Consider the following 24,099-nt stretch of genomic DNA (forward strand, 5'->3'; position numbering starts at 1 on the left):
CTTGCGGCCATTCACCAACTCATTTGTAGTAGTATACTTGGATGACATTCTGATCTTTAGCCAGAGTTGGGAAGAGCACCTCCACCACATCCGACAAGTTCTCCAAACACTGCGGCAACACAAGCTATGTGCCAATTTGGAGAAATGCACTTTTGGCATGACCCAGGTTCAGTATCTGGGATACATCATTGATGAACAGGGGGTGCATGTGAATCCAGCCAAGATCCAAGTCATTCGGGATTGGCCATCTCCAACCACTCTAACAGAGCTCCGCAGCTTTCTAGGTCTTGCCAGCTTCTACTGTAGGTTCGTGTTGGGGTTTTCTCATATTACTTGGCCCTTGAGTCAAGTCACCAAGGGAGGAGCGAAAGAAAAATTCTTTTGGTCTGAATCTCAACAGAAGGCATTCATAGAGTTGAAGGATCGCCTCTGCACGGCACCAGTGCTCGCATTACCAGATTTACAACAACCATTTGAAGTCAAGACAGATGCCTCTGACTATGCTATTGGGGCAGTCCTTACTCAACATGGACATCCAGTGGCATATCACAATGAAACACTTTCAGACACAGTCCAGAAGTACCCCACTTATGATAAAGAGATGTATTCCATTGTGCAGGCCTGTCGACAATGGAAGCATTACATTTTGGGGAAGGAAACGGTCATCCACACAGACCACCGACCCCTGCAGTTCATACAGACCCAAGGGAAATTGCAGAATGATCGCCATCAGAAGTGGTCTACATACCTGCAACAGTTCCACTTGAATATCAAGTATAAGAAGGGCAGCACCAATAATGTTGCAGATTGCCTCAGTCAACCACCGATCATGGCGTTAACCACCGTGCTCAACTTTTATGGGCATGAGACTCCTGATTGGCCACATCTCTACAAAAGTGACCCAGAATTCGGCCACACATACCAGACACTCTTGGAGGGTCAGCATGTTCCAGATTTTCACCTCCAGGATGCCCTGTTATGCCACTTGGGTCACCTTTGTGTTCCTTCAAGCGAGCGTGCCAAGATGATTTGGGAAGCACACTACAGTCGGGCTGCTGGGCATTTCGGGGTCGAGAAAACAGTGGCAATACTGCAAAATTATTTCTATTGGCCGAATCTTCGACAGGATGTTGGGAAGTACATCAGATCATGTACTGCCTGTGCCATTGCCAAACCAAACATCAAGAAGCACGGTCTCTATACCCCGTTGCCTACCCCTAGTCGACCTTGGGAATCCATCTCCATGGATTACATGTTAGGCCTTCCTTCCACTAAGCATGGAAATGACTGTGTTTTTGTGGTCGTCGACAGGTTCTCGAAGATGGCCATTATGGCGCCCTGCAAGAAGAATATCACAGCAGAAGCCACTGCTAAACTCTTCTTTGAATGAGTATGGGTGCACTTTGGGATCCCACAGTTTATCATCTCAAATCGGGATAGTCGGTTCCTCAGCACATTTTGGTCCAGTCTCTGGTCAATGCTAGACACCAAACTCACGAAGTCCACAGCCTTCCATCCTCAAACTGATGGCCAGACAGAGGTTGTCAATAGGATGATTGTGCACATTTTGTGCATGTATAACTCAAAGCATCCACGCACATGGGACGAGAGCCTCCCCTATGTTCAGCACAGCTACAACCGAGCTCTTCACAGCTCCACTGGCCATAGCCCTTTTCAGGCGGGTTTGGGATTCCAGCCACTATGCCCCATTGATGTGGCCATGCCACTTGCAGCTACTCACATAAATTCAGCTCATGTCCAGTCTGAAACAGATAAGGCCACCAGATTCATTGAGCACATCCAACATATTCGCCAGCAGGTCCATGACATTCTGGAGAAATCAAATGCCAAGTACAAGCAGCGACATGATCAACATCGGGTGCCACACAAATTTCAGGTGGGCGACAAAGTCTGGTTGCATTTGCAAAAGGAACGCCTTACTGGAGCCTATCAGAAACTGAGACCACTCCGATATGGTCCTTACACCATTACTAAGGCTGTGGGAGACAATGCATTTGAGCTCAGCATCCCCCCATTCCTTGGCCTGCACCTAGTGTTCAATATGGACTGCCTTTGGCCATACTTTCCACCATTGCTAGACACATCCGACATTGCAGAACAACTCACACCCACAAAATTAAATCCAGATTGCATGGAACAAGCTGCAACTGATCGGATTATGGACACACAGATCAAGAACCCTCACCAACAGAATATCCAACTGTATCGAGTTGTCAAAGCAGGCCAACTCCTTCACCAGGGCAAGTGGCTCACCAGGGAACAAGTTCAACAAAAGTTTCCTCATCTCATGGAGGAACTCAACGCAATGGGGACCATTGCTTCCTAAGGGGGGAGGAATGATCCAGGTGGATATTGGTGGCCACCTGCCAAGTCCACCTGGACCCCCACCATTGTTTCTCTCAGCATTTTCAGTTTCCTTAATTGTAGCACAACTTGCTATTTTTAGCAGCTTTTCGGGTCCTGAACTTCCGGAGCCGTTTTGAGGCCCTAAACGACATTTTTTGGGAAATCTAGGGCAACATGGGCCCATGGACCCATGTTGCCTCCCAAAGTGGTAGTGCTCGGATAGATCTTTCTAGCGAGCTATTGTACGCGTCAAACGGAGATCGTATGCCAAAGTTACGACCCCGGGAAGTTGGTGTACCAATTTACCCAAACGGGGCCCACAGTTTGGCGTTTCATCTTCTAGGGTTAGGTTTTGGAATGTTAAGGGTTTTCCATTGTTTCTCAACAATAAATAGGCCTTCGAGCCTCATTGTAACACAGTTCAGAGGCATGTAGCCACCACATCTCTTCTCAGAGATAAGCTACCATCGCCCTAGCTAGTTTATTTCCATTACTGTTTGTAAGCATGTTTCAGTATTTTACATTAATGAAATGAAGTATTATTTCCGCTGCATATCTGTGTTTATGGTTATCTCTGTAATTTGTTGCATTCCTGCTTAAAGTCCAGATCATTAAGGATCTGTAGAAGACTCATTTTAATTTCCCACCTAGTGAGGAAAGATTGGTGAAAAACAACAAGGTCAGTTATACTACCTACTGCTAGGTCTTTGAACCACTCTATGACTTCTCCACCTAAGCTCTGGGCAAAAAGCCTCAGTTTTACATCATTCTCATCAACTTCGTGAAGATCAAAGAAGTCATTAATCCTATCAATGTGTTGCTGTGCACTAACAGGAATAGTACCATGAAACTGGGGTATCCTAGTCTGATAGCCTTGGGGCATATTATGCAACTGTGCAGGTAAAACCAAAGGTGCATAATGAGCAGCCATGATATTTGGTCTTAAGGGAGGAGTAGATATAGGATTTGTGGGAATTAATTGAGTGACTACTTGAGATACTACTGGATGAGTAGTTGAAATTACAAAAGAGGAAGGGCCAACTGATGTTGGATGAACCGATTGGGAGGATGAAGCAAATGCAACAATGGTAAGAGCAGAGAGCTCAACAAACTGTTGTATGTAAGCTTGATGTACAACTTGATCAAGGGCTGAAACAAGATCTTGCAGCTTGTCAAACTCCTGAAGGGCTTGCTGATCTAAATTAGGTTCAACAGATGGTCTTATTGGTTTATATGGTTGAAGAATGGCTTCATCAACCACTGTCTGATCAAAAAAAGATTCAGACTTAGTCCTGAAAAGACTGTGCTTGAAAGGTAGGTCGAACTGAATATCATGAATAGTATCGAGGTTCTCAGGAAGAGAATTGGCCCTTGAAAGGGGGCTATTGCTTCCCTGACTTTCAGCTAAACTTCTCCTTTTGAGTATTCTTTCAGGATTGTCTAGAATTTCAAGTGGGTCTGGATCAGGATTGGCTTGAGTATAAACTCTTTTTGGAGCCAGATTTTTTTTAAAGAAAAGAAATACAACCTCCATTCCTTTCTTTTCAATGTCTTAATCATTAAATTTTTTGAAATAAGGATATAGAAACTAGGGAAATAATCTTATTATGATGGAATAAAGGATTATTTTTAATTCCCTAGTATGGTTGCTAGAATGTTAGCAGTCTGTAATTTTATGATGTTGCAGAATAAAATCATAAAGGTAACCACAAACTAACTTTGGAAGTTTGGATATAGCCCTGCCAGCTTCAGAGAGGGCTCTCTTTGTAAGATTTAACTTTGCTGGGTTGAATATTAGGCTAGTTATGAAGTTTAAGGTTTGATTTTTATTTGAATGGTTGGTTGATAACTAGATTACCATTGGGCTATGAAGTCTGTTACATAAAATACAGATTAATTGTAGTGTCTATAGATAGATCTCACAGGGCAGGGTAGCCAAATTGAATGGATTCTTTAAGGTATGTGAAATGGAAAAGAACAGATTGAAGGATCACTTTAAATATAAAGCATTTTTACTTGAATTCTATATTTAAAGATCAGAAGAAAACATTGAAATTATTCATAGTCGGGTGCAGAGTGTAGATTTAAATACATTCTACCCTCTATTATTATATTGAATAATTTAGATTTGAAAACAAATATGTGCTATAAACAGAGAAATATAAACACATAAGATGATAGATGCACTTCACCGACAACTTGACACAAGAATCCTGTGAAAGAGCTTATGTATTACTGGTAATCTATTGATGCTTCTAAAAATATACAATAGTGTTCTTTGTAGAAAAACCAACCTATACTGCTTCAACAATGGAAGTATTTATAGCTAATTTACAAAAAATATCACGTCAGGATGATGAGGATGTATCTACAAAATAATAGGACTACATTAAGCTAACTTATTATAATGAAATGAGTAAAAATGAACTGTTTGAAGTGGTGACACTGAAATGAAGGAACAACTGGTTGTCTGGCACTGAAAAAATGGATGTGTTATAATGCTAAGCTGTGCTACTGAAATTACCTTTTACTCTAGTAATTCACAGATTTTATCCTAGTGTTGTTCTCTTGGGATATTCATCTTCATTAATTTCATGTATACTTCGTCAACTTCAGTGTACTTGGAAAATGTCGGCGGGGTGATGAACAAGTTTGGAATTTCATACTGGATGTCAAGATCATATGATAGTGCTTCTAGGAATGCCTTTCCTATCATGTTGAGTCTTTTGGCTGTAACTTTTGAGATTCCTCTTGCCTTGTTCATAATTTGTGCACTGTAATCTGGCCACGTGCTGAGCTTGTCATTAATCACTAACAGGTTTGGAAGTCCTTTCTTGTAGAGAGGCTCCAACTTGGAAAAGAATCTCTATATACCTGTGTTCATGTTTTGACCCTTCTCTTCAAGCTGTCTCATAAAGTTCCTTTTAGTCATCACTTTCCTGACTTCCAAAATTGTTTCAATCCTATCTTCAATTTCTAATTCTTCCAATTCTTGATTGTTCTTGGAATTTAGAAATTTAATAAGCTTAGTGGCTTCATTTGGTTTATCTCCTAGTTGCTTTCTAACCTGCTCAATGGCTTCATTCGACCTTTCAAAAAGATCCTTCTGTTCAAAAATTATTTGGATTGAAGGCCAAATTTCTCCCATGTCTTCATTACTCATTTTCTAAATATTTTCCTTCACTTGTGCCAATGTATTTCCCATGGCACAATCCTTTTCCATTTTTTGTAATCTTTGGGACAATGTTTGGGCCTTTTGTTTTTCTATCAAGTAAGCATTTTCAAAACTTAGACTCTGCTCCTATAAAACCTTTATCTCCAGCTTCAGTTTCTTTAGCTCTTCTTCTTGTATTGACATATTTTCCATACATTGAGCTAATTTCACTGAGTCATCCACAACTAATGTGGGAAGCATTGTTGAGGATGATGTTCCTACTGTAGTGGTTGTTGTAGGGACGCTTGTTTGTAACAGAGATGCAATAGGAACTGGATCAAGAGGAATAACTGAAAGTTGTGAATTTTGTTCCTTTTCCTTTATTAGCTTGACCATTTCTGCTTCCATTTCCTTAATCTGGGCACCTTGCTCCATGAGAAGCTTTAACATCTCTTCCTTGTGTAGATTTGTCTCTCCAAGTTCCTTGGCCTAGGGGTATTCTGTTGTTGGCAGCTTCAATTTCTTCTTTAATGCTACAATATCAACATTATTCTTTCTGATTATTTCTTCTGTAGATTTGGAATTGTTTGGATCAAGGCCGGATTTGACCACCATTTCCTCCAAGTATTTGATTCTGGTATCTTTGGCAAGTGAGGATATTTTTTCCAATTTGAGCTGAGGCTGCACATTATTTAGAGTAAGCTATAATTTTGAGGCAATGATAGCAGTCTGAGTGAAAGTTGAATACACCATCTCCCCTTCCTTCCTTTGCATATCTATTTGATCCAAAGGATGAAAATCCTTTTCCTTAAATTCAAAAGTGGTCTGTTTGAAATATGCTACTGACTTTGGTTGAGAGACCTAGGCCTGCAATAATTCCATATGCATTCTTCCCTTCTTTGTATCATATGTTGAAATGAGTTTGTGTTGAATGGAAGAATATTGCTTTCTGAACTGAGTTGGTATGTTATCATGAATGTCCTCATTCCTTTGCTTGATTTCCTTGTATCTCTGAAAAATTTCCAACTATCGTTGCTCTATAGATGTTTCATGTGTCTGAGGGACAATAGCTAGAATATCTTTTGTAACTCAGGAAGATGATGGATATTTTGTAGTACCACTGTCCAACTTGAAAGTATTGAAACCTAAGAGCACAATAGTGCCTTGTGTGTCCTTCAGTGATGGAAATTCTATTTTAGAACTAGAGCCTGATTTAAGCTTCTTAGTATATATTTTAAATTCCTTAGCTGAGACTTCAGTGACTAGAGAATCATCCTCTCTTGCTCTCTTATCTATTTTCTCTTTGGGTATGGGAGCCTCTAAAGCTGTCCTTGAATGTACTTGCTCCTTGGCCTCTTGCAACGTGTTTTTCACCCAAGTGTGTTGGTTCATATACTTTTCTATTTCAGGCCTTTGAGTGTGAACATATGGGGTAGTTTTTTCTTATACTCTCAACTTGGAAATTACACCAAAGTGGTCATAAGACCAAGTGAAACTAAGAGGAAAGTTCATTTGTTTCAGCAAGAGGCCTGCTTCTTCTCCTGTTGCTCTACTGTTGCAGATGAATGGTTTGACTTGTGTGTTGATCTTGAACTCAGATTTATGCTTGGTTGTCACAAAATGAATATTTTCATAATGAATTATCTACTTGATATATCACAAGGAAAATATCCTCATATGCAAATATTTGGGCAGTTTGTATGCTGGTAGCTCTGAACCATACACTCTAATCTCTGTGAATGATTGGTAAAGGTACCAATCCCATGTTTTGACCTGTTCATTGAGCTACAAAACCTTCTGAATTTCTTCACTAATCCTTGGAACCTGTTGGCCACTTAACACACAAGTGGCTGGATATACAAATTGGTCTATGAAATCTGAAAAGTTGTATTCCTGTGATTGTTTTATGACTAAGGAAGTCTAGAAAACAACTAACTATGGCTCTCCTTGCTGATCCAGTTTCTACACTGAGAATGGAAACTTATCTATTTGGAAAAATATAAACATATACATAAGAATGGATGAATATCTGAACATTCCTTCAGTTAAAAATTGAAGGAATTGTTCATGAATTACATTTGATAAGAAGTGACCATAGTCAAAGGTGACTGATGGTCCTTCTTCTGAAGAAAGGGTGGATAGAAAGCCTAGAATAGGCTCATCTACCCACTCATCTGAGTAGTAACCAAGAATGGAAGACAAAATAGAAATAATTTGTCTTTTCCTTTGAGGGAACATAGAAGAGGGATATGGGGGACTTTCTTAGGGAGTTGAGAGTCTCCAAGGAGGAATATTTCAAAGATGACATCTCTCTGGGGGAAAGTTAACTTCTGGTAAATTTCTATGAGGGCTTCAATGGAGAAAGGGGAGAGGGAATCACAGTGGGGAACCTGCAGCATTTGATTAATGTTGTCAATTGTGATGGTGAAGAGAATTTCACCATTTGGGGAAATAATTGCCCTCTTGCTTGCAAGGTAAGAGGCTTGGCATCTCAGGAAGAACTCTGGAAAATGGTAGGATTGGGGAACAACAAACAGATGGAGTCTGGATTGCTAGAGATGTATCTCATCAGATTGGTCAAGGAAATTATCCCGAAACCAACAACACAATTCAAACAAGTCGAATTCACACTCTGTTTCGGTGATTTTGTAATATCGGTCTACAAGTGGGGTATGGTATAAATCGATAGGGGGGTTGAGCATTGGATTTATCACAAGGGAAGTTTTAGGTTCCATGGTGGTTGTAAAATAGAAAATAGAAGACTGCAACAGCAGGAAATCACTGAGTGTCCAGTAATTGGTAGGAATTCAGAGTGCCAAACTTTTGTTAATTGATGAATGATAGGCAAGGGAAATGTTGTGGCAAAATTACAGCACTCTGAATTCCTACACTATTGAACAAGCGATGAAAGGAAAGTGTAATCAGAGTGGTAAATTTCATATTATCTAGAATGAACTTGTCTTAACCATTGGATTAATGGTCTGTTTGGGGAATAAACTCCTATAATGGTGCGGGAAAATAGATAGGAGATTAATGGAGGTTGGAACGGACTTAGACATGGCAGATGGGGTTTGGGGGATGAGTGGAGCACGACCATTAGCGAGAGTGACAGGACATAGGGTGAGGTGGTGCGATGGGAGTGGCAGCTGCGACAGGACATGAGGAAACTATTGGCGGGAAGGCGAGTTAGGCTGTAAGGAAATACCTATTTTGGAGGGGGGGTGTGGTGGTATCCGGTTTATGGGGGGGGGGGGGGATCCGAAGACATCTGGTGGCGAAACGTAGGTTGGTAATAAACAGCTTTTTGGACCCCCCCTGTCGTTAAACATTGTCGCTTTGGGGGGGGGGGGGGGGTCCGAAAACTACCATGGGTTGTCGGATATATGCGGGGAATGATCGAGTATGGGTGAGTAAGGGGAAGTTTAACACCTTAGGGCCTCGTAATATATTTCGGGCACATAATTCAGAGCCCAAAGTCCAAAAATTTGGCTAAGGAAATAATTTAGCCTTATTGCATAAAATTTTCATTTACTTATTCTAATGCTATCTAAAAGTGGATGTGGGTGCATTTAAGTATGCAAACCCATTCAATTTTATTCTAAGAGATAAAGGCTATTTATTTCAAACACTATACTAATCTAATCAGCTAAATTAATCAAGATTAAACAGTTGAATTAACTTTATTCACTTATTTTTACCTATCTAATCTTAACCAATATTAAACTGTTTGGTTAAGTTATTCATTCTAACCTGATTGACATAAATTGAAAACATCTTGAGCATGATTAAACAGTATGTCTCAAGCAGAAAGGGATTGTTGCATTTTAAACAAGTCGCACACAATTTCATAAATTTGTTCTTTTACAAAGACAGAAGGCTAATAGTGGCACTTAAGCTAGCATCACTTTTAGGTTTATTCATTTTTTTTGGGGTTCATTTATCATTTCTTTTCTTTTCTTTCCTTCTATTTTTGTATTTATACCCTCTTTTCATTTTTTATTTTCATTTTTCTATCTCTTTTTTTTGGAAATCATTTGCAGAGTGCTATATTATTTACAATCTGACATACTGAAAGAAAATACTCAATGATAATTAATCCTATAAATTGTTGGAACCTAACATATATGAGTTTTCCTAACCATGTAAACATTCATCGCACTCATACACAATGTCTAGAGCGCTATCGCACAAGTGTTGTCATGGTCGCCCTAAAGTCTATCTTAAGTGTCACACTTATCGCATCTTGTCATGAGGCAGTCACACATAGGGGAATGCTTTGTTTGTTTGTTCTGATGCTCTATGTTTTCATTTCGTCAAAGTATTCTAAGTGTGTGATCACAGTTCTTGTTTATCATGAGTCCATCTCCCTTCCCGCACTTAGCCATTTTTGTAAAATCTTCTTGACCGGGAAACTTAGCTTCATAGGCCCTGACTGAGCTACACACTGTGTAGTATTAACCCTCATGGATGTGACATTTTTGCCTGGAACTGCGTAGTACATAGTGACTTTCATCTAGGGTTGTTTTTCTGCAAAATCTGAGAGTCCAACAGCCTTCCTTAACCCCCAAAATTGCACAATTATGCCTCTAGTCTACCTTGAACTACGCACTTGACACCTTTAAACCTCAATCTTTTCCTTTTCTTGTTGGAGTCATAAAAATGTGTAGATATCCCAACCTCCCTTCACCCCCAAAACTGGATAGATGCTTCCTCTAGTGCACTTCCCTCAGCCGTAGCTCACTTCCTTCAGAAACTGCACATATTTTCCATTTAGGCCTCTCTGCTGCCTAGGCCCCCTTACCTCTTGAAATTGCGTAGTATGTCCTCCCAGGGCCTCATCCCATAGCAACCACTACTTGCTTGAACTGTGAAATTTTTTTCCTTAGTGGGCACGACACAATATTTCTCCTCAGTGAAGACTTTGCATAAAAGTTCCCTAATCAAGCCTGAGTTACACTCTTCGCAATCTCAGTGATCAAGATCTCTCCCTAGTAGCTATAACTACGCAATGCACATTCATTGAACCCTTTTTCTTGGTATATCACTTGTCCTAGGCTTAGTTCATGGATAATAATACATCATCTTAGACTAGGGAGTTTTTCGATTGATGTCATCTCGTCATGCGTGAACTGTAGGAACAGGTACACTATCAAGTCATAGAGAGATGATGAAGAAGAAGAAGAAGTAGGGAAGCATGCCTAAAGACTCATTTTTGACTAAACTTACAAGTGGACCTATCAAGAGCAAGCAAAGGGACACAAGTTTCAAACCATCTTCCAAGGCTGAAGATCATTGAAGACCCCACATCACCAAGCTATGCGGAGGAGAAGAGGAAGCATATCCAAGAACACATCTATAACTCTGAAACAACAATGACTTGAAATTGCCACATCATCAAGGCAATCCATGTCAACAGTGTCATGCCAAGTCGTGTTATGAGTTATTATATGCCACATCACTATTGTGTACCATGTATATTGTAATCAAATGTAATGTAATGTGGAAGTCCAAAGGACACACGTGAATATGAAGAGTCATGCAAGTTGAAAAGCAATAGGAAGTTGAACAAAAATGAGGTCAGTCAAAGAGTCATAAGGAGGAAGCATCACCCCTTGGTTATATATACCCCTTCACTATATGAGAAAAATACTTTTCACCTTGGCTCCTCCCGCAAGGAATTAGAGAGATCAATTAGTTCTTTGAGGAGAAAGGAGTGGCTCCAATTTCCCACTACTGGGGCTAGTGATACACAATCTAAACATGTGTCTTTTCATTAATAACAAAAGCGTTTTAAGGCCAACACATTCTTCACGCATGGACTATGAATGTTTGCAAGACTATTATGTGGACGTTTGTATTTCATGTCGGTTGTCACATGTACTAAGATAGTTTAACTATTTCGGTTATTTTAGTGCTTATCTGATTAGGAATGTGTTGTAATGGTTGTTAACGTTGTCCCCATCCTTGTGGACTATTCCGCGGGATATTAAACATATCATTCATTTCTTGTTGGTTGTAACCACTGTTGCATCCATTGTGGACTATTACGTTGGGTGTTAGATAGATCTTTCCTTGTTTGTTGGTTATAACAACTATCACATCCATTGTGGAATATTCTGCTGGATCATTAGACGAGTCTTTTTGGTTCATTTGTGTCCCTTCCTGGTTGGTACTATTACCTCTCACTTAGAGGCTCACTTTTCTCTCCCCCCCTTTGTAGTAAAGAACCTCGACACATTTGCACTACACACTCACCAGGAAGACTCCCCCTGCTTTTCAAAGACAACATTGCATCACTCTCTTGTGCTGATAGCTAAAGCCAAGGCAAAACTTTAAGGATTTGGGAACCGGGCCTTTATACTAGATGGGACTCCTACACCAAATGGTGTGAGTTCTGATTGGGACTTCATATCATGGAGATCCCCTGAATGTTGGTAGGTCCAACACCATCAAAATGTTTGTATAATAACACCACTGCATTTGTTATATAAAAGGACCAGTGTTGTTAATTTTAATAATGCACTGGGGCTTGAAATAATATTTTGTAGGATCGAGGTGTTAGTTCTATGAAAGAACTAGTGCGTTAAGAATTACAATGCACGGGGCGTTCATTGCAAATAATACCCGTGCTTGAAGAAATGAACACCCCAGTGCTATCCTTTTCTGAAAAGGAACTAGTCATGAAAAATGATGTCATCACAGTGGTTTTATATAAAATAATGCACTGGTGCATTTTATGTTATGGACACACTAGTTTTCTGTATGAGATTTCCTCTTTTTTGGAAAAATCGACTTATGCCAGTGAAATTTTATTAGTACATTTGTATATGATGTTTGGATTAATGTGTTATATTATCGGATTTTGCATCTCTTCACTATAATATTTAATCATCCATATATTTAATCAATGGTGTAACATTTCACAACGACAATGGATAACACAATAAATTAAATTGTATTTTATTATATATAAATAAGAGGCTATTTTTCATACAAAATGGGATTGTTATTGGTAATCCCTTGTCTTTAAATTAGGACATTATGTCCATTACATTAAACAAAATCTTTGTTTTCACAGACAATTATTTCAAAAAATACAACAAGTTGTATTTATATCTAGATAGATCATCATTATTCACTAGAATTGTTGTCAGTGCTCAAGCTACTTCCATGACTTGGGTTATTTGGAGGAATGTTTTGTTGATTGCATCAATTGTTTTCATCTTCTTCAACTTCCATTTGCAAACATAAAAATAAAGTGTAATGAGTGTATCTACATTTGTGAGAATAATGAAAATTGAAATAAATAATATACGTCAGTGTGAATTGAATAGCAATGTACCATAGTTGTTGTTTCAAAAATTTAAATTTTCATCACGGTGCGTCACACTTATGAACTGGTGCACACACATAATATTTCTGCATAGGTACAGAACATTCAAGTTATCAAACGCACCAAGCTATAGCTATATTTTGAAATATTATTTTTGCAATGTGTTTGGTAAATATGAAAGCACCAAGCATAACCTAAAAATTGTACACACCGGCCTACAATTTATAGATTTCTCAGTGTGGTTTCATTTATGAAACACACCACAACAGTAGTTGTGTGTTATGTTCACACATCGAACATATCAAGCGCACCGCATTTGTGATGGTGATTAAGAAGCATTTGTTTGACTTTCAAATAGACTTGGTGATGCATTTTTGTTTCCTATTTAGATTATATAAAATAAATATCTATTTTTATGTATTTATAAGTAAATTATTTAAAGTAGACATGTCTTTATCATTGTGAACATGATGTAATATTAGCTAGGAGAAATGTGAAAACATGATCTTTTTTTACTATCTCGTGATAAGTATGTGGAAAAAATAATATTTTTTAAGTTGTTCATTAAGAAATAATCAAATATATTATGTCAAAAGTTCAGATCTAATACAATATCATTTTTGTATTTTTTAACTCGTATTAATTATTAAAAAGAGTTAAATTTAAACCAGTACGATATCAAATAAAGAACCAAAGTAACACCAAAATGTTATATCTTTGTTACTAGAAAAAAGTTCACTTGCATCTTTAAGTGAGAAATTCCAATAGCGGAAATTCCCAACTACAAGTAACTTCACAAGCTTTATTTTACATTTCTTGATCCTCATCTTCGGAGAGAGAAATTTTTTATTTAAATTGGTAAGAGTTGCTATGAATATTAAATTTCAATTGCTTGAAAATCTCATAACTTTAGTAATAAATCAAATTTTATAAAAATATAAATTTTTAAGTTATATTAAATCTAAATTAATTATAAAAAAATTTGACTCAAGTTTTTTAAATTTAACAATATATTGAATTTTATAAACCAATATTGAATTAATTAAATTGTATTTTTGAATAATTTATTATTAATAATATTTTATATTAAAAATTAAATGAGTTACACATTTTCAACTTTTTAAGAACTAACTAAATTATTTTACCTTTAATTATTTTTTCCTTGTGAGTATTGAAATATTTTACTAATTAAGTTAGATTGAATATCAATGAACTATCTAAGAAATAGAAAAATATTTATCATAATTTTACAATCATAGTTTCAACCATACTAAACTTTTTAATTTATAAAAATATCTTTGCATTTTTTTTAAAGTAAGTCATTTTGCATGCAATTTCATATATAAAAGTTTGATATAAGTTCACCAATACATAATCTATAATAAATATTATTTCATAAAAATAAACATCATGATGATAACCATCTAACAAACATAAACATCATTTAAGATACACATTTGAATTCACTACCATCATCTAATTATATACACCTCTAGCACATATAAACGTCATTAGATAGCACACAAATCTAATAATCTAACAGGGCATCATCATCATGATCACATCTAACAAAACAAAAACATTGTAATCTAACATCATCACCACACACATCCTCAAATTAATATAAATCTCATGTCAAATAATTTCTATCACATACACATCTATCTACAAGTACATTAAATGACATATCTAACATGACCTAACAATATACACATCAACACCAGCATATAAATTAAGTACATAAACATGGACAAAATAAATGCACTATATATATACACAAACAAGTCATATAACTACATTAAGTCAAATATCTGCAATCAAATATCTGATACAACAGACATAGTAGTGCTAGCCTCGTGTGTAGTAGAAGACAATGGATGGTCAATTACTGCCTCAACATAGTTTGTCAAACTCTCAGGTGGAGGAGGATGTGGTTGGTCAACAATGTTAGGAGAAACATAAGGCACATCCTTTAGCTCTAGTATTTCATCATCAAGCGACTGATGAGGAGGTGTACTACCAAAAGGATCACCAACATCCTGACGACCATGATCCGATGGGGTGGTACTACTAGAAGCATCATGATTACCACCCTTATCATCATGACCATGATCACCACTCTCATCATCATGGTCATGATCACCACCCTCATAATCATCATCATCACCCTCATATGATGTATCTACCACTGCATGCCTTGCATCCCTCATTGCTGCTTGTACCCTACTAGCTTTGATGATATGATGCATAAGAGACATCATCTCAGGTGGAAAACCCCTGTACTAATCCACGAACCTAGTATATGTGTTGATATCTCAAGCCCTTGCAGAGCAGACTCCCTCATCAACCAAAAATCTGACCAATCTATCATAGTATTCCATCTGAAATAGAAGACCAACCCTATGACCCCAAATGCCCATGACCCCTTGAGGATGTGCCTCACCCTCTTAGGCCTCGCCCATCTCATCATCTCCTCCATATGATGAGGGAGGAGGCATGTCCTCATAGAATGTGTCAATGTCTACAAAATATTTAGTACACAACAATAATTAAACAATTTCATAAATAATTTAATAAAAAGGCTAAAGAATGCACTAGAATAAATTTTACTATAATTAATTAAAAAAATAAAATGAAACTAGATTAATTTAAAGAAAACACTAATATTATGTCTATCATCTGGAGGCTCGGCCACTATGAAGATGATGTTGGGAGACTGTCTCTAATTAATCCCAACGCAAAAAATGCATGGTCATCCTCACTGGCAAGTAGCATCAGTGCCTCGGTGGAAATCCTGGTCGAATACTCTGGCTATCCCCTCTTTGGCATCATCTACCCCCACAATGCATCCGAACCTCAGTCATCAACTTAAGAGGGAGACGGTCAAATGTAGGTCTCGTCTCTTGAAACCTTTCAAAAAATAAACAAAAAATATCTGAAGTAAAAGGGAAGGTTTCCCTCCCATGTCTCAATGCACGACATCTATCTAAATCCATACAAAACTGCCTCAAAAAATGGTAGACCATCTGATACAACATGGCACCTAAATCAAAGAATCGACATAATACAAAATAAGGCAACCAATGCACTACCCATTACTACTAGAGTGTGCAATGGTTGTGACTAATAAGGAGAGGCATCTAACTTCCACTATAGTAAAAGAAGAAATATGTAGTTGTCCATCACACGCCTAAAAATCGACCTGATGTACTGCATGATGCCCTACATATCTCTGAGTGTAGGAAAACTGAGTCTCAACAAAAACCCCATGGTGTACATCACGGAATTGGGCAAAATCCTCCCCTCTCTTGGATAGGTTAGTTATAAAGTATATTTCAGCCTTAGAGGCCCTATACCATGCCCCAGGACCGACATGGAAAGGCTGCCCCTAGGCACTCCATCGGTGGATTAGATGCACCAATAAGACAAAGTATTGTGCCTTCAAGAATGTAGCCTCCTCATAGTACTTGAGGAGGCCTACATTCCTTAAGAGCACTTGGGTCACTGTATTAATAGGGCGAGGGTATAAATCCCTCTCCCTTTCTCTAGTATCCCATGTTTGGACCATATTGTATGAGTCCTCCTGCTACTCCTTCTCCTATTGTTGCTCCCTCTGTTTTTTCTCTTCATCTTTCTCTTTTCCCTGATGATGGATCCCATTTGGGATTCGAAACGTTGGTGTAAAAACTCCATTACTGTGGGTTCTCCGATCAAAAATTCAAATAAAATTATTTAATTATTTGTTTATAATTATTATTTAATTATTATAAATAAATAATTACAATTAATAATTATTATACATAAGTATGATTATTATTTCATTTTATTAATTATTTGATCAATAATTTATTCATTCTAGGATTTTATTATTATTAATTAATTTATAATAATAATTAACCATTATTTTATTTGTAATAAAAAAATTAATTAAGTGGTTAATTATTTATTTATAAATAATTATTAATATAAGTAATTATTATTTATTAGTATAGCAATAATTTTAATTATTATTATTAATTAATTAATTAGTAATAAATAGTTATTATTTTCTTTAATTTAGGTTTTTGAGTTTAGTTGTTAGCTGACCATTTCTTTCTTTGTTATTTGGTCTTTTAACTATTTATCCCTCTTCCACTATAGCTCTTCTATCATTCTTTGAAGAAGTCTTGTTGATGGATCCCTTTTGGGATACAAAACGTTGAAAACATGATCACTACTATGGATATTCCAAAATTTAACTCAACAAATACTAACCACAAAAATTTGAAATCCAAAATAAAATTTTATTTATTTATTTATTTATTTTATTAAATGAGACATGTATTTATAAATACGTAAGCATAGCTTTCAATTAAAAAAAAAAAATCATCAATGTGCTCAAAACACAATCATGCACTATCTCCGGTGCACTGTCAAACATAATTGCACCGATCTCAATGCGCACATAAGTATGATGCACCACTTTTGGTTCACAAATTTAAATTTTCATCGCAATGAATCACACTTATGCACTGGTGCATACATATAACCATTTCGCACTGGTACTGAATGTTCAAGTTATTGAATGGACCGAGCTATAGCTATATTTTAAAAATTATTTTTGTGGTGAATTTGGTAAATATAAACACACCGGGATTAACGCATCGACGTACAATTTAACTCTTTCTCTGTGCATTTTCATTTAAGAAATGCACGAGAACAATCGCGGTGTGTTATGTTCACGCATCGAAATGTGTTGCACCTTGTAAATTTACAGGGTGCACCGCTATCAGTGTGAGTCGAATATATCTATCACACCACGTAGAGATTTTTTTTTTTTTTAAACAATGGAAAATTTAAGATAATTTGTGATTCTAATTTGCTAAAAAAATAAATTAGAGAGAAACATAGACATTACCTGGACATGTAGTCATCCGGGACGCATTGTTAACATGTAATGGAGAAAAACAAATTTTAACACAGTTTAAAAAAATGGAAAGTGAGGTAGTGAGCATGGTATGGAAGGATGGTGAGCAAGAGAAGCACCGACATCAGGGCACTTGCGTGATGCAAGAGTGAAACCAGTGCTTCAAATCTCTCCAACATTGTATATGGTAAAAATGAACTTTACGTCCAAGATTTTATTTATTTATTTAACCTTCCTTCAGTGCGTTACTCTAACCGCACTGGTGCGTAATAGATTCAAGAGCAACACATTTTTTTAAATTAAAAAATATATCGCAATGTTTTTCTTAAGATGCCTCGAGGCATTCTAATACAGGTACCGCACTGGTGCTTTTCTTGACTATAATGCTGCTATATTTTTAAAAATAAAAAACCATTTAGCGATGCTCTTTAGAAGACACCCCCAGGGCATTTTAATACTTTACTGCACCAATGCATCATTGGAAAATAACACGACATTTTTCTGAAATTTAAAAAGTATGGCAGTGCTCCTTCGTGGTATGCACCAGGGAATTTTACTGCATGAAGGGCGCCAATGCTATTGATTATTAAAGCACCGGTGCATTGTGTTATTTAGCGCACCGTGTTTTTTTATTTTATAAAATTAATTTTTCAATGGTGCACCATGTTCTATATGGAATAGGTGCTTGCATGGATAGAAAAACATTGATGTGTTTGTAGATTGTATACGTATCATCCAAAACACATTCGCTAAAACATCTGTCTGTCCACCTCCGCTAGTGACCTTCACTAAAACATGTTTTTGGGCTATTTTTATAGGGGTTTCTACATACACCTCCACTAGGTGGTCTTTTCCGTGCAGTGTTGGCACATGCCTTGCTTCCACATAGTCTTTAACTTGCAACAAAATCATACAACATTGTTTATCTATATAATTATAGGTCATTCAAATATCCTGACTTAAATCCTCAACTAATATGCCGCTGGAAAGAAATAAATCAGGTAACATGTCTAAAATGAATTATCAATTTGACCATGGTTGATTGTTAATTATTCATGTATACTAGAACATGCCAATGCAAAATTAACAAAACACTAAACACTGAAAGAACATCATTAATCATAATTGCATAAAATAAAATTCCACTATCATCATGAATAGTGTAACACAACGTGCCCGCTATACCAATTCAAATACCTTCTGAAGGTGAAATTGAGGCATTTAGAAACAAATTTATGAATAACTACCCAAAAAAGATTCCTTTAATTAAGAACTACATTACATACTCTCATAAATATAAATTAGATACATTTGTATGCCTTCATTATACTTTAGTAGCTTATATTTTTCCTCTCGAAGTAGTATTAGTTGTCCAACCTTCCATACACTGGAAGTTTTCCTTCATAGACCTTTGGAAAACTATAAATGCCTCTTCTTTTTCTACCTTTAAAACATCCTTGATCACTAACTAGAAAGGTTGGAATGATTTTGCAACTTGTATAGTTGGAGAAAAAATTTGCCTATCGAGTAAAATATCTCTTCTTCCAAGTGCTTAATTATCGATGGAAGACTTTTCAATTTAACTAAGTATTTTTAGGTAGATTTTAATACAGTCTTTCTAAACCGACCAACTTGATTCCCTTGCTTCTAAAACTTTTTCTCATATGGACGTTTATTCCAATATTTCTCTCAAAACATTAGCTTATTATATATACGAGCTAAGTAAAAGAAAATATGAGATTAACTCTTTTACTTTAGAAATACTTACATAGTCCTTGAAAGAAATTCTAAAGATGTTGTCACCCCATTATGTAATTTCTTACCTTTAATGACTCCTATTTTTGAGTATTAGATCAGCTATAATCACAACCACATACCTCTTTTCATATTTCATTATAGAGGTCTCTCAACTGCTTCATTATCCTCAATCACAAGAAATGGATGACATAGAAGATAAGACGAAGAGTACCTTAAATGCTCTTGCCATAAAGAGTACATTTATAAGTTATGAGTTTCTCAGGGATGTCAATTGAAATTTCTATTCCATCACTTTTGTGTGCAATGTAGGTTTTAACCCCATACAGAAATTACCTACATACGAATTCTAAAACATAGAAAATAAACAATGCGAGAGAATAACACATAAAACACATATACAAAGAGATTTTCCGATGGATCCCAAAACCGGGACTACCAGCTTGATTTTTCATTATGTTCCTTTCAATGTTACAATACATATTTATATATGCCGAAGCATCCAATACCATGGACCGAAAACCATCACATCCAAAACCCTGGACCAAAAACCATTGCATCAAAAACATGTGCGAAAATCATGCACAAAACCATAGGTGGGTCCGCCCAACCTAACATAGGTTCCAAAACCAAAATTTTCCGAGGCGCTACCCTGGACCCCATAGAGTGGGGTTACCTGCACCCCTCAAACCCCCTATGACCCCCACACTGCGCAATTAGCGCAACAAAGGAGGGGCTCCGTCCCCCTCTAACCCTCCGGTTAACTACGTGGGCTAGTCGTGGAAAGAATATAACACAACCCAATATTCTCCCACTTGTTGTTTTCTTTCCACAGGGGGCCATAAGAGAGATTAGTCATTTATCCAACCCTGCAATGGCCATTGCTTCTCTACACCAAGAGAACTTCTCATAGCTCACAGATTTTGTCAATTCATCTGCAGTATTATTCAAAGTGTCCACCTTTATCAGCAACACCTTTTTGTCTTCTATCATATCACTCACAAAGTGATACTGAACATCAATGTGCTTTGTCTTTGAATCATATGCAAGGTTCTTTGCCAAGAAAATTGCACTTTGGCTGTCCCAGTATATCCTTATAGCTCCCTGTACTAACCCCATACTTGAACAAAATCTCTGCAACCAAACTGCTTCCTTGCTTGCATGAGTGGCTGCCATGTATTCTACCTCTGTAGTTGATAGTGCCACTACAGATTGTTTCTTGCTCATCCAACTAATTGCACCTCCAAATAGGTTAAACACATACCCACTTGTAGATCTTCTCTGATCCAGATCTCTAGCCCAATTTGCATCAACAAAGCCATGACTATCCAACACTCTGTCCAATCCTGGTCTTCCTTGGTAGCACAAACCATAATCACTAGTGCCACGTAAATACCTGAAAACCCGCTTCAATGCTGTCTAATGCTCCTTTCCTGGTTTTGACATAAACCTGCTCAATACTCCCACTGCATGTGCAATGTCTAGTCTAGTACAGACCATTGCATACATCAAGCTACCAGCTGCACTTGCATATGGAACATGGGACATGTCCTCTTCCTCTTCTTGTGTCTTAGGACACTGTTCAGCAGATAAATTTACACCTACAGGAATAGGAACCTTCACCGGTTTACTATCTTGCATATTAAATCTCTGCAATATTGTCTTGACATACTTCCTTTGGTTTAACCAGAGCTTCCTCTTTGCCAGATCTCTTTTAATTTCCATGCCCAAAATATAGTTTGCAGCACCAAGATCTTTCATGTCGAATTTGGAGGACAATTGGGTCTTCAAATCCTGGATAATTTCTTTGTCATTTCTAACCAGAAACATATCATCCACATACAAGACCAAATAAATCACACAGTCACCAATTAATTTAAAATACACACAGTGATCTACTTTGCTTCTGGTGAAGCCAAGTTCCTATATAAATGTATCAAATTTCTGATACCACATCCTTGGTGACTGTTTTAACCCATACAGAGACTTCTTTAACTGGCATACCAGTTCTTTCTTACCCTTCACTGCAAAGCCTTCAGGTTGCTTCATGTATATTTCCTCTTCCAAATCTCTTTGAAGAAATGTTGTCTTCACATCCATCTGTTCTACCTCAAAATCAAAAGCAGTAGCAACAGATAAAAGTAATATAATAGAAGTTACCTTGGCAATAGGAGAAAAAATATCACCAAAATCAATTCCCGGCACCTGGGAATAACCTTTTGCTACCAACTGAGCTTTATATTTCACCACCTTTCCTTCTGCATTTGTCTTCTTCTTGAACACCCATTTGCTACCAATGGGTTTCCTTCCAACCGGCAACTCCACTAGATCCCAAGCCTCATTTTTGTGCAAAGATGCCATTTCATCAACCATGGCCTCTTTCTAGAGTTTTCCATCCTCTGAATCTACTACTTCTTTCACAGTTCTGGGATCATCATTAGTAATAGATAAAGAAAAATTTGAACAGAAAGTAGATGGACTATACCTTTATGGCCGCCTTCTTTCTCGAACTGATCTTCTCACACCCGGAGTTTGTGGCTCTCCATTTTCTGATTCCTCCTCTGTTGTAGAGTCTGATTCTTCCTCCTTTAGCTCAAACTCTATCTTCTCAAGTTCCTTTGGTTGGACTTCATGTTTAATAACATCTTTCACCTCTCTAAACACCACATCTCAGCTGTACACAACCTTCCTTGTTACTGGGTTCCAAAGCTCATAACCCTTTAAACCATGCTTATACCCAATAAAGATGAACTTTTCAAATTTAATATCCAACTTGGTTCATTTCTCCTTTGGAACATGTACATATGCATCACATCCAAATACCCTCAGATGTGAAAGTGAGGGTTTCTTACCAGTCCATACCTCTTGTGGAGTTTTATCCTCGAACGTTGATGAAGGTGATTTGTTGGCTAGGTAACATGCTGTCTCCACCGCCTCTACCCAGAATTCTTGTCCTAACTCGGCACCACTAAGCATGCTTCTTTCCCTTTCCATCAACGTCTTGTTCATTCTTTCTGCAACTCCATTTTGTTGAGGCGTATATGGAGTAGTCTTCTACTGTGCTATACCACACCTCTTACAGAAGTCTTCAAATTCCTTACTGCAAAAATCTCCACCGTTATTTGTCCTCAGCAACTTTATCTTCTTCTCTGTCTGGTTTTCCACCAGAGCCTTGAATTCCTTAAGCCTGTCAAAGACTTTAGATTTCTTCTTAAGGAAATATATCCATGTATTCCTTGAGAAGTCATCTATAAATGATACATAGTACACAAACTTTCCCAGTGATGGAACCTTCACAGATACAAACACATCACTATGCACAAGCTCTAATATATGTTTTGCCCTCTTACCACCAGAGGGAAAACTCACCCAATTCTGCTTCCCATATACACAATTTTCACAGAAATTAGATTTCTGGCCAATGGAGGAATATGCAGAACACCGGAAGTGTTCTAACCCTTCCACCTTGCAACTTCAACTTTACTTTTCTGTGACCAATGATTCTAGCCTTCCTATCATCCCCTAAGAAGACATCATCACCATCATATTTCTCATACTCGCAAAACCACTCTCTATGGGGAGTGAAGTGAAAGGATGCACCTAAGTCAATCAACCATGCCTCATGATCTACATGTGTACTTGAAGAAGCCAAGTACACATCCCCACCTTCATCTAAGGTGGTTTTCGCCTCTGCAGAACGAGCATCATCAGATCCCTTTGCTTTATCAGGAGCTTTAGATTTACAGTCCCTTTTGTAGTGCCCTTCCTTTCTACATTTCCAGCACACCCCCTTTACAGGTTTTCCTGGAGATTTAGATCTCCCTCTAGATTTAGGTCTCCCACTCGATGACTTATTTTTGTTTCTATTCTGGGACCATCCTCGTACAGACAAGGCATCACCATTCTGGCTCTCCATATTTTTCCATCTCATCTCCTCCGTCAGCAAGGATGAGACTATTTCATCAAACTGCAAGGTAGTTGCATTGCTACCTATTGCAATAACCAGACTATCCCATGAATTTGGTAGAGAACACAACAAACTGATGCACTTATCTTCATTTGAAATTTTAATATCAATAGATTCTAATTGACTTACCACAGTATTAAATGCGTTCAGATGCTCTATCACCAAGTCTCCATCTTTCATCCTCAGGTTATACAACTTTTTCTATAGGAATAGTTTATTCACTAGGGACTTAGATTGGTACAAAGTCCCTAACTTGTCGCACAAAGCCTTCATTGTAGCTTCCCCTGATACATTCAGCAATACTGAATCTGAGACACACAATCATATTGTGCTCTTTGCCTTCCGATCCAACTTCTTACATTCTTCATCAGACACTCCTGTTGGTTTAGTACCCAGATCTACCACGATCCACTGATCTTTATCCACCAACAGATCCTCCATCTTGAGTTTCCACAACTCAAAACTCTGACCATTAAATTTCTCGATCTTTATCTTTCCACTACTCGCCATCTTCTTTCACCACCAGAATCGATCTTGCAGATCTCCCACTAAACAAGGTCTACCATAGGCCTGAGCGAAACCCCTCAACAACAAATGCGTCCCCTTGAAGCCAAAAC

Source organism: Pinus tabuliformis, chromosome 6 (assembly GCF_031772625.1).
Source record: "Pinus tabuliformis cultivar Carrire ecotype Pingquan chromosome 6, CPIR1, whole genome shotgun sequence".
NCBI lineage: Eukaryota > Viridiplantae > Streptophyta > Pinopsida > Pinales > Pinaceae > Pinus > Pinus tabuliformis.